Here is a 9,949-nt window from a genome sequence, read left to right as displayed (position 1 = left end):
TTGTCCATAGGACTGGCGACCGTAATCTTCCCCAAATCTCAAATATCTAATTACCGCTAGTTAATTGTTAACGTGACGGCCGCACATTTACTTTCTTTATTAACTTTACCCCTTTTCAAAATTAATTTCCACCAGTTTCATTTGCATTTTTCCTTTCATTTAGATGCAACCCTTTCCTCCCTCTTTACCGACAGATTAACTTCGGTGACGATTGCTTTTCCCAAATTTCCATTAGGTACACGCGGTTTAATTTTTAACTGTCATTAAGGACGATAAGTGAGGGGGAGGTTACAAACTGTCAAAGAAAGAAAATTGCTTTCAGAACTTTCGTTCGGTGTTTTCTTGTGTGTCGTTGTCTTGTGTGTGATCCTAGCTAAACAGCAGTAACAGGAACAAAAGAGTGCAGAAATATGAGTTGTACAGTTCATCAAGGGGTTGTTTGGTTACAGATGTTTGCTAAACACACAACTACGAACTGTACACGTCTTATCACTCAGTACAACAGAAGACGCCGCTTGGTCCACTCACACTTTCATACTCGTTGCAGTGACTTAGTGTCCAACCAATATTCTGGATACCGCCCCCTTAACAGTGATGAGGGTGTCCTACTGCCATGCTGCCGTACCGGGTTTGGTTCCCGGCCGGATTGGAGATTTTCTCCGCTCGTGGGCTGGGTGTTGCGTTGTCCGTTCGACATTATCGACAAGTAGCCCAATTTGGCGTTCACTGAAAAGATTAGCAATTCGGTTGCCGGAATTCCACAGATGAAGAGTTGGGTTAAGTTGTTTGACGGAAGATACGAAACAGCGAGGTCATCGGTCTCATCGGATTAAAGAAGGAAGGGGAAGGAAATCGGCCGTGCCCTGTAAAAAGAACCATTCCGGCATTCGCCTGGAGCGATTCAGGGAAATCACGGAAAACCTAAACCAAGATGGCCGGACACGGTATTGAACTGTCGTCCTTCCGAATGCGAGTCCAGTGTGCTAACCACTGCGCCACGCCCGCATCTCATGGTCGTGCGGTAGCGTTCTCGCTTCCCACGCCCGGATTCCCGGGTTCGATTCCCGGCGGGGTCAGGGATTTTCTCTGCCTAGTGATGGCTGGGTGTTGTGTGCTGTCCTTAGGTTAGTTAGGTTTAAGTAGTTCTAAGTTCTAGGGGACTGATGACCATAGATGTTAAGTCCCATGTGCTCACAGCCATTTGAACCACTGCGCCACCTCGCTCGGTCCACGAATGAAGCCTCACGGCCATCAGTGCCACACGGTCATTTCAATCATTTCACTATTATGGATGAATCAGTACGCCCCGTTTGAGCCATGCGAAAAAGATGGAGATCATCCCTTGCTGTGGTGGTACACCATGGTCCAGTACCTGCTTGTTGCCGCATACGGTGCTCTTTTATCCACTGTCGCAGCAGCATTCCCTGCATGAGTAGAAATTTCACGGTATGGCAGTCCCTTTTTTCTAGTGACAGTGCATGGTGTTCCATCCACATATAAATGGTGAATATGCACCCTTTGGCTTGGAAGAAGCATGGTGACCCGTACTTTTTACTTTTGCACTTTGTATGGCGGCTATGAACTGAACAACCTCTATTAACACTGACATTTCCAGTAACACAAGAGATTACGTATCTTGTCCTACAGCTGCGTCATCTATAATCACTTACGACCGGTACTGTGGAAAACATATTTTCTGAAAATGGTTCAAATGGCTCTAAGCACTATGGAACTTAACATCTGAGGTTATCAGTCCCCTATAACTTAGAACTACTTAAACCTAACTAACCTAAGGACATGACACACATCCATGCCCGAGACAGGATTCGAACCTGCGACCGTAGAAGCAGCGCGGTTCCGGACTGAAGCGCCTAGAACCGCTTGGCCACAGCGGCCGGCACATATTTTCTGAGTTTTGATTAATTTTTGCTATTGTTTCTGTATGTTACAATTATTGCAAACGTTGGTATTCAGGTGCAACAGCACACACCTGTTGACCGTCTGGTCGTTATAACACGCTGCTGCAGTCAACAAAATGTATGTAGTCGCAGAGATATTATCATGCATGACGTACGTTTGAACGGACGTACTGTGAACAACAGAAGTAAAAACGTCACCAAGATAAGATCAGGGGAAAGGTACAGCGTTGGTAAGAGAATTAATGCCATGCTTCTCTGCAGCGGTTAAAGTTTGTATTTCCAGTTCATTACGGGACATAATTCTTTTACGTATTTCTTGCTACACAGACACGTGAGTGAGAGTAAGTTGTCACTTCCCCTCGTATTGTGAGCTGTTGTTTAATAATCGGAATTTCATTTTCTAAAAAAATGATTCATATTTGGAAACATGTGAGTCCATCAGGAAACAGTAAGAGACTGGAATTACTAATTTTCATGTGAGGAGGCAACACCTGGTAGGGTATTTTAATCGTAAGTTCTTAGTTAAAACAAATATAGAACATTGAAACTTATCACGCACGACACTTGTGAACTCGTGGCGATGAATTATTTTTGTAACGGTTACCCGCTAGGTTTTTACACATTTTCCACTGGAATGCTGGGTCGCAGTATCTATCGTTCCTTATCTGTGACGCAAGAGAACCGTTTCAGGGGCTTTGGCGGGGAGGCCCATCAAGAAGCGACGGGTGGGTCGGGAGAGGAATCCACTCTGAGCTATCGCCAAGATGTAGCGGCGAGTCCCTAATTAGACGCATCAGTTCCTCTGGGATAAGAGTTCCGCCCAGATAAGACACCATCAACAGCATCACCAATCCCTAGCAAACACCAACAGGAAGCTCTACGTCATGAATTATTTTTCCCTTTAGCCTTGTTAGTATTTTCTCCTTTTCATTACGAACGCTATTAGGATCAGAACAGACGCTCAGATGTGTCAACAACTGGAGAAAGGAAGGAAAGTTTCCACCTTACTACTACAGATATTTATGACATACGTCATAGACTCTTGAGCAACATACTTTTAAATTCATATGATCATTGTTTCATACGCTGGCTTCATAGACGTACTTGTATTCTGTAAACGCGAACATCGCTGAATTGTGGGTACTGCTCGTGGTTGTAGTCGTGGGTAAGCGGAGTACAAATTTATGTCACAGTTATTTATTTTGAAGGTGTGCCATACATTGTAAGAGACCGATGCTGAGCCTCAACTTATCTTGTCGGTTTAATGTCTGATCCCGTCTGGAATTTCCGGAAATCAGAATGCCTACCATGTGTTCAGATAAGTAACGCAAATATTTTACACGACGGATAACGTAGAAACTCCGTAATAAGTGAACTATAGATGCTAGTCTAGCACAAATGATGAAATGTAAGGGAGAGGGATTGTCTAACTATGGAATAGATACATCAGGTCCTGACTTGACCCAACTAATTTTCTCTTGTGAGCACACAAATGATAAAAGGAATATAAATGGTAGTTACATATGAAAAAGACAAAAAACTGCTAACAAATATAGGAGACAGTTATTTGACCACACCTGAAGCAATTGTGAGTGGACGGCAGGAAACTGATCAAATAAAATGAAAATCATAGTCTTTAAAGAAACTCGTTCAAATTTACGTTCACTGGTGGAGGAGAAACAAATGCATTGATCTTGTTATGTGGGGGTTTTAATCACTCATGGAGGAAGTTAAGGGTACGTACGTGGTACTGCAATAACACGTCTCCCGTAAAAATCGCTTCCAAGATGCTACTTCAGGCGGGTGTAAAATGAATGTGCGCAACGGAAAAACTGAATGCGAAAATGAAGATTTGGTCCTGTTTGACTACCTCCTGAAGCAGATCTTAGGATGTGTTAATAGTGATTATCTCCTCCTTCTTGCACTTTAACATATAAATTACAACATAAACATACATGAATGATTAAGGCAACTAGTAACTACCAAGTGATAAATGCTGTTTCCTCTTACACATTTATAGTACATTAAAACCCCTTTATATTACAAATGTTTATATATCAATGACCAATGGACATAAAGGGATACAAATGAATTTCCTAACTAATACGATTGATCAATTGCCCAAATCTGTCCCTTTTATGGCCACGCGATATGATATAAATAACGCGGGACGACTGACATCATCTACGTACCAAACACTAGAAAACACTACTTTCAAAGATGATCTACAGTGGTGTGCAACCTAAGTGGAAATAAAATTTACGTGATCACAGCTGTTTATCTTTATAGGCCTAATAAGTCGAAGCAATTAGCAATATCACCGTATGCACTGCGTCCGGTCCGTCGGAGTGATGGTTCTCGTACACGTCTGCGACGACGGAAGAACTCCAGCCACAGAATATATAAAAGAAACTCATTAAAACACTAGGACGGCACAAGACGGTCCTCTGATTAGTATAATCTAATAGTGTCTTCTCCTCTCTGTGTTCTACAGAAAAAAAACGCGAACTGCCAGCCACTAGGACGGAGTTCAGATAACGTCTGAACGTGAAGAAAGTCAGAAGAAGTGCTCTCAATCACTGAACGCTGCATACTCAACGACTACTTCCAACCCGGAGGCGAAGTCCAGAATTGTATAAGTTCGCAGCAGTAAAGTGCCTAATCGTCCTAACTATAAAATCTCCTGAGAGCAAAGACAGCAAGTCTGTCTGTACCAACAAAAGCTTATACTGAGCGACTGTCCAACTTGGGCGCTCAAAACGGAAGACCTCATCCTCTCCATCGCTGGCTTCCCAGCAAAGCTCGGCTCCCCTCCCTCGTAACTACAGAAGACCAATCCTATTCTCGAAACTATGGAATATTCTCTCTTTCTACAGATTCTTCCGAACGCTGACCAACCATATTTTAGTCTTTTGTCGTCTCCTGCGGGGAAAATTTGCGAGGAAATACCTATACTCATACAATGGTACGCTTCTCAGAGTAAGAATCCTCGGAAATAACCCAGCCTGCGCTTTCCGAGGTAACGCTTCCTCGTTCCTCTCTGCTGCGACCAAGATTTTCAGAGTTTTCGAAGGATTATCCGGTTATCCTTCCGGCCCTACTACAATACAGGACGGCCGCCGCTGTATTGTGCTTCCGCGCACAGGTGCCCAGACCATCCGTCTTGGCACCTACTGTGTGAAGCAGGACCAACACACCTGCGCAGGCTTTTCCACCCACGGCTTGAGTTACGCCTGCCTCTTCATTTACACTTGCGTTCCAACCTCTATTAGTATAGGTAATAATTCATAACGCCGTTTTGACAATAAAGACACTCTGTCACCTTTCATGCAATAAGCGTTAATAACTATTTACAAGGTGTACGTGACAATGTCAGTCTTCTTTAAATATTCGAATATACGATATACAACCTATCAAATGATACCTAATTGTGGTTTTAAATAACAGCAAAAGTATGTAGATGAGTGCCTGTAAGGTGCGAAATTATAGCCACCTTACGTTCTTAAAAAAATTAATAATGCAAACTGGAACATACATCCTAACAGTTTCCTACCCCAGGATGGATCTGTTTGGAACATTAAGCGTCATCTTCTAGTCCTGTTTCCCCACCACCTTTCTGTGCTCTCTTTGGTACAGTCCTGACCTCTTTTCTCAACACACTGCTCCACACCTTTCAGTCAATCATCCCCTGGTCTTCCCCTTGATATTCTACTTCGCATCCCCATTTCATGTATCTTCTTGGGAATTCACTTGTTTTCCATTTTCTTGAAGTGTCTATCCTGCTCTGCAAGGGTTCCTGTTTCAGTATTTCATTTTCCCTTTCATTCCTCGTCCAATGTCTCCTGGTTCCTCCTATCCTACTCCCGAGAAACGTCATTTCACATGCCTGTAATCGCTTACATCTCATTTCTTCACTGCCCTTGTTTCAGATGCATTGATCATATCGGTATGTAGTAACTTCTATACATTACTTCCTTATTTTTTTGCGGGACGTCTTTGTGTCAAACTCGGCTCCTAACACTTTGCAGGAATGCTTTGGGCTGTCTGCCACATTCACTGATCCATTTCTTATTTCTTGCATTTTTCTCTGTCTCACTTCCCAAGTACTTGACGCTTTCCACCTTCTTTAATTGTTAAATATTCCACTATTTGGACTATCATTGTTTATAGCTGTAACCAGGGTCTCACATTTGTTTCCATACTGTTTTACAGTTTCTTCCCAAATATCCAATTGTAACTGGATCTCCTCGTTCCTGTTAGCCCAGATCATCAAGTCATCCACAAAAACCATTGCATTCATCCTGTCTTCTACAGCTTTTTCTGCCACCTTAACCATTGTCTCAGCCACGACTACAATGAAGAGGAGAGCTTGCCCTGTTTCACACCACTTGTTTGCTGGAAATAATTCGTCCTTTCATTTTCCACTTTCTCATAACTCTGAATTCCGCAGTACATCCCCTCCACTCTGCTTGTTGACTCTCAGTTCTCACAAGAACAATTACATGGTTGTTTCGTTTCTCCGCTATCGGAGCTCATTGATTCTTCAGATAATTTCTAGATGAATGTCAGCCAAAGTGAACGTAGTGTTCAGTGAAAAATTCTTCTTTTGGCGTCTTACGGAGAGTGATGCGCCCTGTTCTACACTTGACGCTGGTTCAGAGGAGAGTCCCTGAAGATTTCGATATTGTGTCTTTCATAGCAAACTGTCCCCCACCTGTGTCCTTTCGTGCTTCACGCCACGGCTTTTTCAGACCAATGGTAGCGTTCCTTTCATCTTCTGGAAACTACCTCTGCCAATCGCAAAGGGCCTACCTTTAAAATTCGTCGAAATATCGCCACTTTTACTCCTTCTGGGTTTATTTCAGGCTATTGGACATTTTTCTGACGCCTAAAAGTTACATGCATATATCACGAGCGCACCACGGTGCTTTCACATGATGAACTGCGTCTCTGGCTTGTTCTGTATCCATCTGGAAATTCCCCAACGCAATTTTCTAAAGAATTTCTCCATCGCAGGCAGTGCTGGGCCACTACCTGCTCCCCTCACTGTATCGCCTGGCGTGTTCGTTGTCTCTCTCTCGGTGGGTCACCAACCCCTGTTAGAACCCTTTTGTTGTATACAGGCCATGACGGTGCAACTCGTGTCTGCACCCAAACTAAAATGTTTCTTCCAGCAACGTTTTTCACCTCTTACTCATTGACATGCAGGATTTGGGTTCAGTGTATTAATACCATCAAATCGAGTGTTATCCCTTTTGGCATTACCTACTGTACGTTTTGCTAGGCAAATCTGCTCACTACCATCGAAATATGTCTGGTGACATATCCATCTAAATGTTATGATGTATAAAATCTCATGTAAGGTGCGAAATTTATATTAATTTAAGCTGCCACCTTACACTCTCCTTCCCTCTTCATTTCTACTTCCGCATCTTAATGCTCCCTGTACATACTCATACCCTCGTCTTTCGCTCCATGCATGTGCATTCAAGTCTTCCATGACTGTTAGCCTTTGCCCATTCAACTTCTTTCGTAGTTCTTCCTTAAAGTCCTCCTTCTCTTGAGATGTACAGCCGACTTAAGGGCACACATATGAATCACCTCCATACTTGTTCCCTTTGTCATTATTCTGATATTCACTATCCTGTCGCTTATCCTCTGTAACTCCTCTTTTAGACCATCCTCCACAACAACTCCCAGTCCCTTTTACATTCTTTCATCTGTTCCAGTCCCTGTGTCTCTCATGCCTAACATATGCAGCTTTTTCAGTCCCATCATAGTCACTATCTCCTCTAGTTTTCCTGTCAGTGTTCCAAAAGCCAAAGTTCTAAGTGATAGTCTGTTTGTCTTGCCAGGTCGTTGTGTATTATATCCATCCTTTCCGAAATTAATTCCCTTGTTGCCTCCAGAGTCTCAAGGCAAAATCCGGGCCCGTTGGAATCTGCTGTCAGTGCAAGCGTCGGAGTATCTCCACTGAGTTCGGATGCCTGAGTCCGAGCATCTGCACCCATTTGCATCTGATGTCTGAGACTAAGTGCTGAGAAAATTTTGCTTCTGTGGTTTCCCTTAGCGTTTTGCAAAAAAGCCTCAACTAAACTTTCCTCAGCCAACCAGAACACGTAATTCCCGGTCTGCCCACGAGGCTTTTCGAAACCCCCTCCTTAGAAATTTTTGAAAATGGCTAATTGGGTGGACTGGTGCAAGTTCGTCGCTACGTACCTGTATACATAAAATTTGAATTTCAACAGTCCAAATACTTCGGCAAAACAAAAGAGTTTCGTACCAGGAGGGCATGGCAGACGCCTTCATACCGCTACGTGGATGCCTTCTCCCTGGTTTGAGGAATGACTTCTGCAATATGAGAGTTATGTTCTTCACTCCAAACTATTCAAGTGTAATCGAGAAAGTGTTGTGTGTAACGGAAAAAAACAAGATATTTGTTCCCACATTATACTCAAACATACATGCATGCAGACTGTAAAGTATGGAATAAGTAACTGAAAAGTAAACCAAAGAACAGCTATGTCAATACAGCTTCAGAATGCCGCTGCACGGTACATTTATGCGTCACTGTACATATCCGAGGACTAAACGTCATAACAGGCCACTACATGACGCCCCTTTTAGTGATAACCACAGCGCATATTGAATTTAACGTACCTTACAACCCTCGTAACTACTTCTTTTTTGAAACCGGGTGACGCACCACGTGAGTCAGTGGTTCTAAAAGAGAGAAAGGTAGCAATTCTTGACGTCTGTCTCGGTGTCGCAGTGCCTGGTTCACCATGGTGCTTGCTGAGTACAGGGAAACCTCTTTCTGCTGATTCTTCTGTCTTCTCTGGTTTGAGTTCCGTGGGTGTTGTATCCAGAAAAGCTGACTTGATCCGATGCAGTGCAACGGTGATGGGTGTACCATTGATCATTATGCGGACAGTATTGTTGTGGTACGGCGGCTGCAATGGCCTACGCAACGTATCGTTGCCTAAGGACATACTCTTGCACTCGTCTAGTTTCGCAAAAACGAACGAGTGTCTTTCGAACTGGTTTCTAGGCATAGTCGGTCCCAGCTGGCGTATATGTTCTCTCAAATGAATGGCAAAGTCTGAGGCGGCGATTGTGTCATCTGCCATTCAGTGCAAAAATTCTCCAGGTAGGACTAGCGTTTGTCCACATACAGTTCCGCGGCTGTGTTCTTCATATCATTGTTAAATGACGTTTGTAGACCTAAAAGCACGACAGGCAGTGTTTCTGTCCATTTCGGTGTTGGGTGGCATTTCGGCGCTGTCTTTAACTACCGATGAAGACGCTCAACTTTACCGTTTGATGCAGGGTAGTATGCGGTGGTGAGTTTTTACTTCTCACATAATAACGTGATCCATGCTCTGAAGAAGTAGGCTTCAAATTGCCGCTCCTGATCAATGGTAATTTTCGGCGGGACTCCGAACTGGGCAATACAGTCACGAGAAAATATTTGCGCTATAGTTTTTGCCGTGATGTCCTTCATGGGAAATGTCGCAGGCCCACCTGGTGAACCTGTCTGCCATCGTGAGGCAGTAAATTTAGTCTTCCGATACTGTGAGTGGACCTATGATGTCGATATTCAAATGTTCAGAACGCTGATTTGGCGCAAGAAATGCTCCTGACGGTACTCTAACATGCCGCGTGATGTAATTCCTCTGGCACCCCATGCATCGCTTAACAAATGTTGTGCAGTCTGTGTGCATACCTGAGCATACAAAGTTCTGTCTGACTAATCTGACAGTGCCCCTCATTCCCGGGCGTGCCAGATTGTACACTGATGCTGATGCTGTTGCACAAATGGGCGTATTTTTTCACCTGCTACATCACAACACAACTCTACATTTGCTTGAGGCAATGTTACGAGCTGTGACCTCAATCCTTTCGATTGTTACAATAAATTACGCAGCTCACTATCACTGTGTTTCGCATGCACGAGGGCATGGTAATCAGTGGTCTCCGTCACTGCTTCCAATGTGCGGTGTCATCTGCTACAGCGTTCACTGTTCCTA

The sequence above is a fragment of the Schistocerca cancellata genome, chromosome 4 (genome assembly GCF_023864275.1).
Source record: "Schistocerca cancellata isolate TAMUIC-IGC-003103 chromosome 4, iqSchCanc2.1, whole genome shotgun sequence".
NCBI classification, from domain to species: domain Eukaryota; kingdom Metazoa; phylum Arthropoda; class Insecta; order Orthoptera; family Acrididae; genus Schistocerca; species Schistocerca cancellata.
This window is presented reverse-complemented; position numbering follows the sequence as displayed.